We start from the raw sequence: 16688 nt of genomic DNA on the forward strand, positions 1-16688 counted from the left end.
ATTTACACTATGATTCAGAACAGTAGCAAAATTACGGTTATGAAGTAGCAGTGAAATGATTTTATGGTGGGGGGTCACCACAGCATGAGGAACTGCATTAAAGGGTTGCAGCATTAGGGGGGTTGAGAACCATTGTTTATAGAGTAACACAAATGCTTCATGCTGCAGCTTGAAATGTGGTTCCTAAGCAGTTATTAATGGGAAGGTAGAGAGAAAGGCAGACAGACTAACCCTTTAAGCATGTGTCCGTATAAAACTAACCATTCCACCTCCAAAACGCATCTCTGGGTACAGCGCTTTTTCTGCGTGAGTTTGGGCCAGTAGCATATACACTTCTACCTCAGAAGTGTTAAGGATCAACTGGAGTCTTGTCCTCAAGTATTTCAAAAGACTTTTGGTGTAACACATCTGTTTACTCTTTCACTAGTATTGCTTTAACTAGTGAATGGAGCTGTTCTTAAATGCCTGGAAATATGTTTGTGTGTGTGGAGAGAGAAAGGAAAGAGAGAGAGAGAGAGAGAGAGAGAGAGAGAGAGAGAGAGAGAGACATGATTGGCTGTGGGACCATGAGCTCTTAACTGGGTTGACTCATGTTCTGCTCATCTCACATGATTCTAATAAGCTAAAGAGACGTCACACACACCAACCTGAAGAATTGTCCAAATGCATGATCCCGGGCCATTTACTATCTTTTGTACATGAATCTTTCTCACATTTTAAGATTTATCAATTGTAAATTATTTGGCATCTTTTTTTATGCCCACCCCCTTTCCATGAATGGCTTGTGGTTATTGTTTTCTCCATCACCTCTTCTACAAAAAAAGTAGGTCATAGTCAAAACGCAAAGCTATTTCTTTTTTTTTTGGTGGTGGGGGGAGGAGTGGTGTTTTTGTTTTCTGAGACAGGGTTTCTCTGTGTAGCCTTGGCTTTCCTGGACTTGCTTTGTAGACAAGGAAGACCTCAAACTCACAGAGATCTGCCTGCCTTTGCCTCCCTGGGCCCTGGGATTAAGGCATGCGCCTGTGCTGTCATGCCTGGCTGCAAAGCTTCGTCTTAACTCTTGAGTAAGTCCCCTGAAGTTTTAGATGAAAGGCGACAGCAGGTATCCAACATGATTACAGCAGAGAACTAAGGGTCATTGCTAATGTGAAGACAATGAAAAGAGCTTGATGTTTCCATGGAGACTGGCCACAGTCAACCCTTTCAGAGCTTGTATACTCTGGGACAACCTGCAAAGCCATTTCTTTGCTTCTAGAAGGTTTTAGAGGCCAATGTGTACAATTAGCAGTGTAGTTATCTCTCCCTTTTCGTAGCATTAGATAGACTGCGGTGCCAATTGCTGAAACGTACAGATCTGGCCAAGCGGAGAAAACCTGAGGTTAGAGCTTCTCATGAAAAAAAAAAAAAAAAAAAGAAAACCCACTCATTTTGAAAGAAAGCTCTTAGCTTCTTGGCCTCCAAATAGCGCTGAAATTAGAACAATTCAAAGTTCACTGAAGCTTCTTAAGAGCTTCGAGCTTTCAGATGGGGCGGGCGGGGGGGTTATAACCACACAAGGTAAGTGGAGGGAGGCATTTGGAGATTCAAAGACACAGCCATTGCAATGAGCAGCAGTTTTAAAAACTGACCTCTTAATATAATTCCTCCCCACAACTCAACAAAAGAAAAGGAATATAGCTGGCGCCCCTAAAGACTCCTTTTTCTCAACCCTAAGGAGAGTTTAGCATAGAAAGTTGTAGGGCTGACCTTCTTCAGTTTCTTCCCTAACTCTAAGCAACTGCGTCTCCTCCAACTCTGCCATTTACCTAGTTTATTTATACACCACCCTTTTAAAATAAGTCAGGCAGTTTCCCCAGCTCAAGTGCTGTTCTTTTTCACAGGGAGACAGTAAGTGACATAGCTCCCTGTTCCTTCTCCACATCAAGCTGGCTGTCAGCTCCAGGAGCATTTCCAATCTTCAAATGGCCATCTTGGAGGCCACTCTTCCATGGCCACAGGTGACCCCGCCATCCTTGTTGCCAGAGACGGATTACACGTGACATTTTACCTGGTAGTCTCCTGGGGGAAGCTGGGTAAAAAAAGGGCTCTTTAGAGAGTTGGTTTCACCAAAATGAGGCAAAGGGTATGAGGTAAAATAGTTTGTGCTGAAGTCTGGGATTCTCATGAGCTATTCTGTCACACGATGGCTGTTTTAAGGGAGTGCTACACCCTCTCCAGCCCCCCCCCCCCCCCCCCCCGACCCACCCTTCCCCCTGAGGAGCCTGAGCCTTCAGGAAGTAGATCTTTATTGGCAGGAGCACTGAGCCCAGGAGATCCTGTGTTCCTGAGTCTGTCCTCAGCAGGTGTTGCCTCAGGTTCCTGTTGTGTCTCTCTTTCACACACACACACACACACACACACACACAGATCAAGAGAGAGAGAACAGCTAAGCCCCCAGGAGCAATGCTTTCTGTGGCAACTGAAAGGCTCTGCTTTTTTTTCCTTCTGAAAACAAATCCTGTCCCCCTGACTTTTGTTTAAACTAATCTGGAATTCCCCTTTGTCATTTTATTCTCACTTTTTTTTTTTCCAAGATGGGGCAGGGAGAAAAGAAAAGGAAGGGTGTGTGGGTGGAGGCGTGGTGGCGGCACAGCTTTGCCCACAAGAAAGGTGAATGACCTCACGGGCTGTGTGCTGGGAAAGGGTGCGGGGAGGTTTGTCAGCATTTTAGTGCTTCCTCCTCAGGATCCATTATTTACAGACCAGCAGTGACTCATGCCATAAAGCTCTGGGATGGGCAGACTACAAGAGAGAACCGGAGGAAACTTATCTGTTTATTGTGTAAGCCAAGATACAAGGCATTATTCCCCTGTGCCAGCACATTGTACTGTGCTAACACGTTATGCCTCCCCACAGGGCTCTCCAAGAGCCTAAACCCAAAGCCTCTTTGGATTTCATGCTTCCCCAAAGCCTGGGATTTCTCAGAGTATCCTTTTTGTCACTTTCACAATGGCTCAGAACGAGAATAAATGGGCGCGTTTGTAAGGACAGCCTCGTGCCTTTTGCAGGTGATTACTTTGGGCCAGCCCAAGGACGTTACACCTCTCACTTAATTCTCTTCATGAGCTGACTGGACTCACTCCCATTTTATAGACGAGGAAGTTGAGGCCGAGAACAGTTGAGATCTTGGTTAAAGTTTTACATTTGTAAACTGGTGGTGGTGCTAACATCTGAACTAGGCTTACATCATCTGCCTTTTGGATTTTAATTGTCACTATGATAGTTACTTCCATAGCCCGCTCCATGGACTTGTCTTCCTGGTTTGTTCGTTTGCTTCCCGTCTCTCCCCCTCCCCCTTTATGACATAGCTAAATATGAAGGCTTACTGAGAAGCCTTCCCTGCTGATGACACTCTTGAGTATTGAGGGTGCTTGAGGGTGTGTTTGGATGTTCTTGCATCTCCATGTCTCCCTTTTCAAGTACTGCGATTCGGACCTTCCCTAGGCAGATTCTAGTCATATCCTTCTTGCGTCCCATCTCATCCTTTGCATGCTGTTAGCACCAGGCACAATCTCTAGGCCACGGTGGGAACTTAACGCTGTCCTTCAGTGTTGAATCACTAATCGTGATGTCGGCTGGAAACTTTGGTACAGTGACTGGAGGTTTTGACAGCCCAGTCACTGTACTAGGAAAGTTCTTGAACACAGGCTTTGTACCTATTCCTCCTGGAAGCCTCGGGTCTCAGTCTCATCCAAGTGCCTACCTCTAGGGCTCCATCTCTGTCCCACCACCCTCCACGCTGTTTAACGATGACCCCCCCCCCCATGGATGGCAGTTGCGGTTGGCTGTAAGTGAGCTAATTTAGTAATAACTGACCGGAGTCAGATTAGATCTGTGCAACAGCTGTGTAGCCAACTTCTAAAAAGACATGCCCCTGCTCAGACCTGGCCAGCCACTGCTCCGTTCGTCAGTGCCCGGAGGCAGTCCTAGAATGAACATTTCAAGAGCCCTCCCTCCCCATGATTGCCTCTCACGCACAGCTATGTGGGCTGCTGTTGCATACTCAAGGGCCCATGTCCTTGCTACCTCCTGGATCACTTGACCTGAAAGTGTCCACTTTTGGGATCTTCTCATTGAGAGGACTCCCACCCCAATTAGACATGAAAGAAGCCTTGCATGTAAGCTTTCTTTGGTGGAAATATTTGACAGTGAAAATGCTAGGACATGATAGGGTGGACATAAGCATCTGTGAGAACACTTGACTAGGACTTTTACAGGCGTCTGAGGGCACAGGGAGTGGGGCAGGCAATGGAGGTGTGTCCAAGGAGGAGGAAAAGGTGAGGGCTGAGTGCCTGTCCCTTTGACACATGGCCACACAGCCGGAGTATTTGATTCATATGTGTGAGCGTTTGAGCAAGGTCCTGGGCGTGTGCACACACTTCTGCATTTAAGAGAGTTGCCCGCAGCTCTGTCAACTGCTCTTCAGCATTACCACAATTCCTTTCCTTCTTCCTGGTTCATAAAGTCAGGAAGAAATGGAAAGGACAGGTGGCCATCTCACAGTGTGGAACAGCTCCTCCTTCAGTCAAGGTCATCCGGAGGAAAGGGATGCTTTGCCTCTTAGTTCTTTCCCTTTCAAAGGGTCTGTCTGTGGGTGCACTGGGGGAGGGGCTGAGTAGCAGAACAGCCTGCCCCTGAATTTCCATTCACTATGGTAGACTCTTCCACCTTTATAGAAGTGATAACAATGAGAATAGTGACAAGCAACAGCAACTAGTGCTCCGTAAGCTTTAGTATTTCAGTACATCTACACCTGTAAGAACTCTGTAAACTAAATACTTTACAGGTGAAGAGACTGAGGACAGAGGTGGCGGGCCCTGGACTATGCTGGTACCTAGAAGGGCCAGTCACAAGGACATGTCGGCTTGGAATCCGAACTATTCTCTACTAACTGCTCCTGCCACCTTGGCTTTAGTGTGAGGCCTGGGCCAAGCATTAGGTAAAGCCTTTACTCTGGACATCTTGCCTGCTTTCTGTTGACTCCCGGGAGTCAGGGTGTAATTCAGGACTGTGTAGTAGTTTGGGCCCTCCTACAGGCACTGTGAAGTGGAGCCAAAGCTCAGTGATATCTAGATATTAAAATAACCCCTTGTACACGGCAACTGACATTTCTCTGGCGGTGATACGTGTATTTTGGGAAGAGGACTTATTGGAAGCCATAGCACTGGTTTTAACAATCTCGAAAGGCTGTCCTGAATGAACAAACTGGTCTCCCAAGGCTGTTTGGGATTGGCTCCTGATTTGTTCTTGATCTAGGAATGTGGAATACAGAGAACACCGGGCCAGTGGCTTGTAAAGACAAGCCTCAGTGTCTGGGAACTGCACAGGAGAGTCCAGCTTTGGATTGGCAGACAGGGAAGCAGGTAATGCCAAACTTGGTATTTCTACCTGTACAGAGAGGTGGGACTGGAAAAGTTGGAACAAGTCTTGAGAAGGGGCGAGAGTGAATCATTTTCCTGGATTTGGGTTGTTTTTGGTTTTGTTTTTTCCAAGACAGGGTTTCTCTGTGTAGTCTTGGCTGTCCTGGACTCACTTTGTAAACCAGCTTGACCTTGAACTCTCAAAGATCACCTGCTTCTGCCACCCTAGTGCTGGGATTAAAGGCGTGTGCCACCACTGACTGGCTCTGGTGGGCAGGATTTGGACAGACAGCAATGAAGATGTGCTGCGATGGGAGATAGCAAGGGGCATTTCCCATTTCCAGGTCAGCACCAGGTCAGGCACAGAAGCACCGGACTGAATCCCTTATCTAAAAAGGACCGAATTCTTGCCTTCTGCCTCTAAAGCCACTGGGAAGGACAGACAGAAAGACATGTTTTGTGAACTAGCACAAAGCGAGAGGGGTTAAACTGAGACTTTGCTTTGCCTCATGACCTAGGAGACAGTGTGACTCACAGAAATGACCTGACCCATGTCTACCTAAGAAGGAGCAACGGAAATGAAAAGGGGCCATGAACAGGGTCATGCACTCAGGACCAAGTCCCAGAAAATTCTGGAGGTCAGGGTTGGTATTTGATCTTAACAGCATGGGACAGGTGTGGGAACACCAGGGAGCATTCTGGGAAGAGACACACACTTTCGTTTGCTTGTTTGGTTGGTTGGTTTTTCAAGAAAGTTCTCAAACATAGTCTCCACCAGAAGTCATCTCAAAGGATGAAATACCTTGAGCCCAGCCTTTCTACATGCTTTCGTTTACTCTGCCGTAACTGATGCTGACATCTATAGCTCTGGGTAGTTACACGGATTTGCACCTGAGATACAGACATAGGACATACCATTATATTGATTCAAGTCTGCCTGCCCTTGATTGGAAGTCTCTGAAAGCCAGGAATGCCAACCATGTTTTCTCCTTTCCTTTTTTTTTTTTTTTTTTTTTTTTTTTTGGCTAGGCCTAAAATAAGTAATTCATAAAATAATTCTGATTTCTTCTGAAATATGGCTAGCTTGTTATTAATTAATTAAAGATTAATACACTTCAGAGTATGCGTAGGAACACGTACCTGCTCATGTCTATGTGTATGCACGTGCTCACGTATGTGTGTGGAAGTCAGAGGACAGTTTTGGACATGGCTCCTCAGGAAATGTCCGCTTTGCTTTGCAGGACAGTATCTCCCACTTGGATCTGGGGTGCACTAATTAGGTGAGGCTAGCTGGCCGGTGAGCCCCAGGGACCCGCCTATCTCACCCTCCCTACCACTGAGATTACAAACATGGGCCACTGTGCCCTCTGTTTTAGGTGAGTGTTTGGACTTGAACTCAGCTCCTCATGCTTACACACAAGCACTTTGCCAACTGAGCCATCTCCGCAGCTTCAGAGACAGTTTGAGTCACGATTCATTATTGCTTATGGCGTAAGGGAGACAGCGCTTTATCATCATAGGATTTGCAGGCAAATCTGTAGAAGTGTTTTAATGAACACAACCGAAGCTTGTCTCTGTGCACTTTCCTGTTCTTTACCGAACGCTTTCTATACCTTTGGTTTACTGTGGAGTTGTTTCCACAAACACAGGGTAAGAAGCCAGCTAATCACAACTAGGCAACTGTTATTCAACTGAAGTGTTTCCTTCTTTTCTACCCTTATCTGATAGCTAGGCAGAGTGCCGGAGAAGGCAGGTCGGCTTCAGACTGGGGCCAGGGGAACAACTGTACTTTTACACTTCACATCATTTGAAGACCGGGTTTGGTGACTAAAACTTTGATCTAAAAACGGCTGTTCTGGGCAGGGAGATGGTTTAGTCAGCTAAGGCCTCGCCACACAAATATGAAGAGTCGAGTGTGAATCCCTAGAACCCACATAATAATCTGGGCATGGCTGTAAACTTTGTGCTGGCGAGGCAGGAGTGGGGAGTATCCCCGGGTTCACTGCTGACTGCTGCAGCCAAATAGGTAAACCTCAGCTTCAGCGAGAAACCTTGCTTTGAAAAGTACGGTGGAGAGGGTCTCAGATACCTGACTCTGACCTCTTCTTTACACACACCCAGCCACCCCCCCCACACCCTTCTACATGTACACACATGAACACTCACACACATATAGCACACTGATAAATAAGAAATAAACACTTTCCTGCATAAAGCATGCACCTAAAAAGAAAACAACAGTAGAAATGTTGATCTTGGTTATGATAATAAATGGCGTGAGCTGCAGATCTGGGTGCTGTTTTCTCTCAGCTTCAGTCTCTCATGGGGACACAGCCCCGCACTCCCTGTGAGGAAGCACGGAGCAGGGGACTGCAGCTAATGAAACCATTCTGGGCGGTTCTCCGTTACTATGGTTTTAAAGTTTATTCACTTCACTTACAATTACAGTCTTTTACAACACAAATGAGACCTCCTTCTCGCTTGGAATTATTTTAACTACCTATTTAGATTGCTCAGTCTCTGCTCTCCTTTGACATTTGTAACATGAGCTACTTGGGGGTTTCCAATAATAGCAATGATCTTGTTTAGTCCTTCTCTCACGGTGTAGTGCTGTCTAAGCTGATTGCCACACAGCAACTCTAGGGCTGTCGAGAGCACAGCTCACGTCCAGTTAGCCGGAGGGTGAGTTCCACGCCCAGACTGCAGGGACTGAGGATTATTAAGGAGCAGCTTGTATGTCTCAAACTCCCAAGTCACCTCTGAATATTGCCTGGAGGGAATGATACATTACACCTCGTCTCCAGGAACATTGAGGATTGTGCCATAGTTACCATCTCTACTCTCTTCAGTAGCTTAATAATAAGGATGAAGCTGGCGGTGGAGGAAGGGATACCGGGGAAAATGATAAGATGGAAGAGTTGGCAGAGGTCTCTAGTTAAACTTATCCATGCTGGCAGGTGAAGGTCCCTCTTGCCTTTGCAGCCTCCCAGGGTTGTCCCTTCCTTCCACCCTGATGTTCTCCTTGTTCAGAGGACATGAGCCATGTGGTAAGGCCATTGTTAGAGCCTTACCTGAATCCGGGCCAGAATCCTCTCCTTCTGCCAAGTAGTGTGCTTGTTTGTTGTTTTAAATTCTTACTGTTTTAGGCCATTTGTCCCAGGTCACTTGTCCCAGCAACTCTGAGGGCAGTGACATCAACATAATTACAGTAATCTCAAGAAACCAGGGATCTCCTAAGAACCATTAGTTAAATTCAGCCTTGCTCCCATGTAATTAATCATCAGGGTCCCACAGGGCCTGCTTTCAGACACTGTATTTACCAAGTTTAAGATTTCCCAGACTCCGGCCTCTGAGGTTTTTCCAGTTAAAAACACTGGAAAGAAAACTGATTTCTCAACTGTGATGCCAGTCACGGGAGGGCACAGCTCCTTACTGTTCTGCCTTTGAAGACCCCAGGACCAAGCTTTTCTCTTGCAGCTCACTGTTTCCCTTCAGCGCCTGAGACTGTTCTTCTAGGCTAGGAAACTTTAGTTTCCTTTCTCATCTCCCAAGCGAAGGTGTTACTGTTTCAGAGGGGAGCAGTTATTGTCTTTGATGCCATTTGGATTATCCATTTCTGGATACTGTACTGAAGGCAGGTACTCACAGGGGCTTTTATTACTCAGTACTCACTGAAGGATCCCTTCGGGAACCGTTAAGTATTTTATAAATGGTCTAAGTCTTCAAGTTAAGAAAACTAGTCTATGACAGTCTTCAATAACAGTGGCCACTCCCGCCCCAAATTAAGGGTCCAACTGAAATAATAACAGCTGACATTATTTACTGCTGACTTATTAGGAAAAACTTCCTTGGGTTGTTTTATTTAATCCTGATGAGAATCTCACAGAATAGGTACGGTTCTGTGTGTGCCTTCATCTTGAAGATGATGTTCAATGATGGCTAAGCTTACTCCAGAGCCTTTCATGTAGCGAAAGGCACTGGAGAGATCTGAGCCAGACAGTCTGATGGTAGAGTTTGTACCATTCCCCTGCACCCTTGCCATCTTTCCTGCAGCCTGCCTTTGAAGTTACTCCTTACTGTCTGCAAATGGAAACACGCTACAACGTGTCTGAAGGCTTACTTCTACTGACCTAGTGAGATGGTTTCATTTTAGCCTAACATTCATCTTTAGGCCAATGTTGAAAGTCATTCATTTAGCCATGGGTGTAAAACACTAAAAATTCCATCTGTCATGGCCAGTATTCTTTTTCCCAGGATTGAGGAATCAGACAGTATCAATTCAGTGTCACTTACATGTTTTCCTAACACAGAAGTACCAAATCAACACCCTGTGATGAGATTTTAGATTTTTTTTTTTCTGACAAAGTTGATGGGTTGGTAATAGGCCACTCTCCATTTCCCAACTAAAGACATCTAAAGAGACATGCTCTCCTGCATTAGAATGGTCCAATGGTTCAGGGTGGAAATGAGATTGGCCTATCCTCATCCATATCTTTCAATGAGCTACCAAGCTGTAGGTTCCATCTGTAACAGGATTTTCTGTGTTTCTATGCTGACTCTCATTTTCTCAGTGAAGCATTTTCAAAACCACCTTTTATTTATCACCAATGAAAGTCAAATCTGAAACAGAAAAGAAAAATTGCTCCACGGAGACAGAAAATTTTTAAGTATGATAAAAGACAGCGTCGGGGCAATTAAAATATACAATGGTTGTTTTGCTACTGGATGACAGTATAAATGGCAAATAGCTGGCTTTATTACCTTGACATATATTTTTCAAAGGGTATCTTAGAACTACTTCACAATTAGATTAAGTTTCAAGTAGTGAAGGTAAGTCAAAGGAGAAAGAGAAGATTGTGTTTTAACTGAAATAGCATCTAATAGTCAGGGTTTCTGTGAGAATCAGCAAGGTTTGAAGGTTAGCATAAGCTTAAAGAGTTTGGCCTGTAAAAAGAAAGAATGACAGTTCATAAGCGCAGTCATAACAGCCACAATGGTAATGCCCAAAGCAGGCATCAGGATGTGGGCAAAGACAGGTGTGTTGGGGGTGGGCATGGGTGGAGACCCATCAGGACAGCAGGAAGCAGTGAATGGTCTGTGGTCATGGGAAAGCATCAGAGGTGTCTTTACACACACAGGTGAGGGTGTTCAAGGTTTTTTTTTTGTTTGTTTGTTTGTTTTAAATTTTCAATTCTAAGCTCAGGATTTAGAAATAAGAAAAAGTGTGGGTTTCTATATAAAACTAAAAATGTTCATTTACTGAATATTTATTAAGCACCTGCACTGAGTCAGGCACAATTAGGTTCTAGGACTACATTTTTGAGCCCAAACAGGCAGTTTCTTTATATCCCCGTGTGTCTTGAGAAACGAAGCGGAGAGCTACACAGCTGAGTTCATCGTCCTACCGTGGAGAAGGCAAGGCCAACAACTGAGTTGTGATAAACTGTAACTGAAAGATAAGAAGTGGTTTGGGAGTCACACAGCAAACACCCAGAACAAGCAATGCACGAGCTGGGATTCCAGGACCGCGTTAGAATTAACCAATGAGGTACTATGGACAGTTCCAGCAAGAAGCATTACATGAGTGACAGTCAAGAGGAAGAGCAGCAGACTTATGAGCCTGAGCGCCAGCTGGGGGGAGAGATGCTCGGAGTGAGAGGCAGGTGTTTAAGTGATGCTGGGGTGGAAGGTAGAGGCCACACGGGCTTGGGGCTTCAGGCGGAAGGCAGAGATGTTGGTGGAGGCTGGTGCCGTGAGTTCTATTTGATTAGTGTTTAATCACCACTCTGGCTGCTCTTTGTTGAGCAGCAAGACCAGAGAAAAGGAGCAGTGAAGAGACTGTTTGGAAGTCTGTGCTCTGGGATTTTGAGAGCTCTGACTTAGGAATGAGTGGAAGAGGGGGCGGATGAGTTTAAGAGCTGCTAAGGGTTTAATGTCTATAAATAACACTTGGTGAGGCTGGATAGATACCTCGGTGATTAAGAGCTCTGGCCGCTCTTCCAGAGGACTTGGGTTCTGTTTCCAGCACCCACACAGAAGCTCACAACTGTCAGGGACTTCATTCTCAGAAGATCCAGTTCGCTCTTCTAGCGTGCACACAAATGGTATACAGATTTACGTGAAGGCAAAAACACTCACGAACATAAAATTAGTTAATTAATTAATTAATTAAAAAGATTACTTGGTGAAGACTTGGGAAGTGGGAGGAAGATGCTAGAAAGACAGGCAGTGCCGTTCTCTGAAGAGGTTCAGTTTTGAACATGCATGGTATATTTGTAAAACTGAGTGCTGGAGGACTCACTCTTTAGTAGTATTGCTTTCTCATACATTCTGGGCATTCTAAAAGCATGTGGAGAAAAGACTTAACATTCCTTTTCTATGGTCTTATCATATGCATGTTTTTATATTAAATCAATGTTAAGTCCTTTAACCAACTTTTTAATATGTTTTTGAAATATGGCCATTTGCTTACTATAATACACATTTTTTCCCCGCTCCTAAAACTAGGAAAGTTTTATTTTAACTGATTCTTTTATCTTTCCTATCATAATTCTTATCTTTCTGAGTCTACATTCCTCTCAAAGGTATGGATGTCTCCTACGCAGAAAATTCCTGGAGGTGGAGACACACGAATGCCCGGTTGTCTCCGCACTACTGCCCTTTCAGGGTGTTTATTAGCACAGTTCCTACCGAATAAAAACTAGAGTTCAAACCAGTAATTTACCAGTTCAAAGAATGCCACCAATTTTCACAGCTGTGTCCTCCTCATTGTGATGGAAAAATGGATGGCAGCACGGGCCCCGCAGACACGTGGACTCCACATCACAACAAGCAGAATGAGCGAAACCGTGAAGTGTGTGTGAGTCTCCTGGTGACGCTGTGAGTGTAACCTGGTCTGCACCCCAGCCCCTCGCTCCCACACTCACTGCGTCCCGAGCCGCGCGCTGCATCGACTTCGCTCGGGGAACGAAAAACCTGTCACGGTGCTTACCCACGATGAGCTCCGGTTGAATGACACCCTGTGACCCGCATTTGACGCGTTGCGCCTTTTCTTCCTTGGCTAGCTAAACGAAAGCTGCAAATCGCAACACTTGTCCTCTCTGCAGCTGACTTGCCGTGGCTACCAAGGCCACCTGCTTCTCCTCCTGCTGGTGACCCAGGTGGTGAGATCGAAGAGTAGCCCCTGTAACCTACTCAAGTGTGCTTGGCGCAGTCAGCTCTCCTGACTCGCTGTTTCCATCACGTCAGACAGGATGGGTTCAGTGGCAGAAAGCCTTGGCTTGGAATAGAGTTTGAACCCTGGCCCTGTCACTCACATGAGGGCTTGAGGACAGTCAGTCTCTGTGTACACAGTTTTCTCGTTTAGAACAGGTACAGCTGATCCGGCCTCACTGGCGTATTCTTAGGACTGAGTGAGGGGAGCCTGTGCCGGTGAAGCCCAGTCTCCAACAAGCACCGCATCTCATTCCTTTCCTTAGGCACTGGGTCAGTGCAGCAAACAATTGTCATAGTATGATAAGCACAAAGGACATAAAAGATAGCTTGTCCTGTACTTGGTTTATCATGAAGAGCCCTAACAGTAGAGAAGTTAAATAACATAACCTGTTTATCATTGACGATGAACAACCAGAAACCAGCTATGAACTGCTATATTTTTTTTGGTCCTCAACTGTTTACAACTTTCCATGCACATTTCTCCTGCTATTGAGTGCTATTTAAAGATAATTCTTTAAATAGACCATTCTTTAAAGACCATTCTTCCCATTAGTCAGTGACTGCCAATGGGCTACCAGGTACAGCCCACAACCTTATCTCATAACCTAGGGCTTCTGACACCCATCCTGATGTAAATGTCTAGGCAGCTGGGGACTTCATTACTTTCTAGGCCATGCACATGCTAAATTGTAAATTTCCTGAGAGGACAGACTATTATTCACAGATACATGTATCCTTAGTAGAGAGCCAGATACCGTAGCTTAATAAATGCTTGTTGAAGATTGTGGGCATCCTTCATTATAGAAAATATGATAATAAAGATGATGATAGTCACAACATCAGAAAGGTAATAATAATAATAATAGTAAAATATCAATCAAAGCCATTCTTTGGGGCACTGTTCAATAGCCAAGTAAATTGTGTTCTCTAAACCCTCATGACATCCCCCTCCTACAGAGGCTGCCCTTATTCCATCTTATCCATAAAACAGGTCTCAGATAAATGCATCATCTTCCTTGGCTGATTGACATTTTCATTTATTCAACGAATGCTACTGAGGGTCTGCTGCACCTGAGAGCTGGAGGCGTCACCTCCTCCTTATCCTCTGTGATCATTTTCCTTCCTTTAGCCTAGCAGTAGAAAGCAAAGAGCCTCCTGATAAAGGAGGCACTGCCAGAGAATGCCAAGCGATAACAAGACAAGCGAAGCACGGTAGGGAGATCCACACTGACGGTAGTTGTCATTCCACACAGAGGAGCAGAGGTCCACTGAAAAGGTGGCAGTTAAATAGACCCTGGACCAGGAACAGGACTGATCCGTTAGGAAGAGAGAGGGTGACTGTTACAGGCAGGCGGAAGAGTGAGTGCAAAAGCCCTGAGGCAGGAGGCGTCTCTGTGTTCAGCTAATAAGAAAGTCGCCAGGGAGCTTGAGGGTATAAGAAAATGAGAGCTGAGAGCCTGTGCAAGTTCAGGGCGTGTTGAACTTTGTGTGTGTGACCTAAACCCTGGCCTCTTCATTCTGATTCAGAGGGGAAGCAATTAGAGTGTCAGAGCCACGACACCATGGGACCTGCTTGGAGCTGCTGCTGCTTCCTTAAAGAAAATAATCATCATTTTTATTTAACTCAATATATCTAAAATATTACCATCTTAGCCTGCAAACAATATAATTTTTTTTTTTTTTGCACTGAATATTTGAAACCCAGAAAAGACTTTTTCAGTTACAGACTATCTCTGTTTGCAACAGCTACAGGTCCAGGTCTTAGAAGCCACATTTAGCTACTGGCTACTAAATTGGAGGTCTGAGGGTCAGTCTAACAAGATAGTCCTCCTTTCACCTATGATCTCAGCAGTGTCAGAGGTAATGACTAAGAGAAGCACCAGCTTATACCCGTTCTCGGAAAAGGACAAGGTCTAAGGAGTGTTTGACGTCCTCATGTGACTAGGTAGGTGTTGTTTATTGGGGCTGAGCCAACGGGGACAACACAACCCAGAGGGTTCAAGACTCCAATGCCTCTAAGAGAGGCCCTCTGGCAAGGGCGTGAGGAGTGATCGGGTCGCTTTTCAGAAAGGAGGAGCAGATCACAGGCTGAGGAAATTAATAATCATCTGCAGTGTAAGATGTTCATGGATTGCCCTTGGGGAGAGCTCCAATTGACTGACAGCCAGATAGACGCATGTTCGGTTCCATGAAGCAGGGTGGCTCTGGAGTGCAGGTGGTCAGTGAGAGGTGAGGGAGGGAAGCACCAACAGAACAAGTAGAGAAGTGAGAGAGAGACTTTCCTGGAGCTCAAACATAGACAGCTCCACAGAGATGAGGGCACTGACCACAGTCATCCAGGTCAACAGTTTTGCAGTGGTCAGTCAACCCAGGCCTGAGAATTAGCCAAATATGTTGGTGGAAGGCAAGGCACTGGGCTCCTCATTGAGAGCAGGTGTTCTTACAGCTGCAGTGAGCAGGTGTTCTCACAGCTGCACTGTAGTACTTCTGGACACTCACCTTGGCACATTCCCCCCAGAGCCATTTACTCAGACTCTCTTCATTTCCTACAGCTCCCGGCTCCCTCCATCGTGGAGAACCCCACTTTCTCTGAACTCACCTAACCTCTGCTTTGTTTCAGAATTAATCGGTGGACTGGGTTTAAGTATTTGTTGAACAGATGGATTAATAGAAATATGCCATGCAAACTTACCCAGAGTAAGACCAACGGTCATACAAAGTGTGGTCTCATCACTGCCACATCTAAAGGCAGCACACAATCTCTGAACAAGAGTGAGCCTGCACAGTTCCCTGGAGGCAGAAACTCAGGAGAGCCAAGGGCTGATGGGGTGCATGCAGCCATGCTGGGTTGGCCCAGAACCAGATAACTCTGGGCCCAGCTCTGATGCCGAGAGAGGTATGGCCCTCAGCGAGGCACAGCACTCCTCCAGGGAATAGTCTCTTTGCCTAGTCAATGAACAGACTGAATCTCACTACCCCAATGCTCATCCCACTATCTTGGCTTGTTCTTGGGTTAGAAGCTGGGTATGGGATTAAGAGCTACTTGTGTTCTATCTCTCTTCTTGAACTCAGAGGACAGACAGTGGGTCCTAGCAGATACACAGTAAGTATTTTATAGTAAAGAGATCTTAAGAGTTCCCGTGTGTACATATTCCCTCGAATTACAAAGGATCATGACCCAACTGTGCCACTAATTTTGAGCCTTTGGCCCTGCTGGGTTGAAGAGAAGGAGATATGTGATCTAAAAACCAAGCCAAAATACTAGAATATTCCTGAAAGTTCTAGTAAAGAAAGTAGGGGATTTTAGAAAGTAGTAGATGTATCAGATCATGGAGAGTCATTTTCACCAAGTATAGACTTTGGACATTGGAGAATTCACTTGTCACGCCTATGGAAGAGCATGAAGTACATGCAGGAAATGGTGATAAGAGCCCAAAGTGGGAAGGAAAAGGTGGACAGGACTATGTCCACAGGCCTGTACTTGGATGGTTCCTTTATGAGAGACGGATTTTATGAAACCCATTCTCTTTTGGGTACCTCTTCTCTACTAGGGCAGGAAGCCGGGGTGGCATAACCACAGAGGCACATATCTAAGAACAGTATGTTGAGTACTGGCCTGGAGTTGTGGACAGGGTGCCAATGGGGTACGAATGGGCTCCTCCTCCCCCTCTGCCCTCCACCCTTCTCACCTGGTTCTCTGCTACACCACGACCACTGGCTTCATAGCTAGCAGGGCAGAGGATTCCCCCCCCCCCCCCTGAGTGAGAGGCTCTGCTGTTCTGGAGGTGGTCTTTCCACAGGGCTTGATCCCGACTCCTGGTTTTAGTTCTCTCCCGGCTCAAGCCTGGCCCCTAGCATGCCAACCTCACATCAGCCAGGCCGCTGTAGTGGGCTCCTTCAATCCAGATGGAATGCTTCTTTTATTCTTATTCCCTTCACTGGTATGCCCCAGCCTTTTGGAATAAAATTTAATATGTATGTCATGCTATGTATATTAAATTGACATTTATTTTAAACATATAGTATGTAGATGCTGTATATTTACATTTATGTTATAAATATAAATAAATATAA

The 16688-nt window shown here is 45.6% G+C and overlaps 1 protein-coding gene across 1 annotated transcript in view; it reads right to left on the bottom strand.

The window, feature by feature from the left end:
- Positions 1-16688, bottom strand: part of Parm1 (prostate androgen-regulated mucin-like protein 1) — a 93922-nt gene that overhangs the window by 13562 nt on the left and 63672 nt on the right. The gene's annotated exons all lie outside the window — the stretch shown is intronic.

The sequence above is a fragment of the Psammomys obesus genome, unplaced genomic scaffold (assembly GCF_907164565.1).
Source record: "Psammomys obesus unplaced genomic scaffold, mPsaObe1.curated_primary_1811, whole genome shotgun sequence".
In the NCBI taxonomy this organism is placed as follows: domain Eukaryota; kingdom Metazoa; phylum Chordata; class Mammalia; order Rodentia; family Muridae; genus Psammomys; species Psammomys obesus.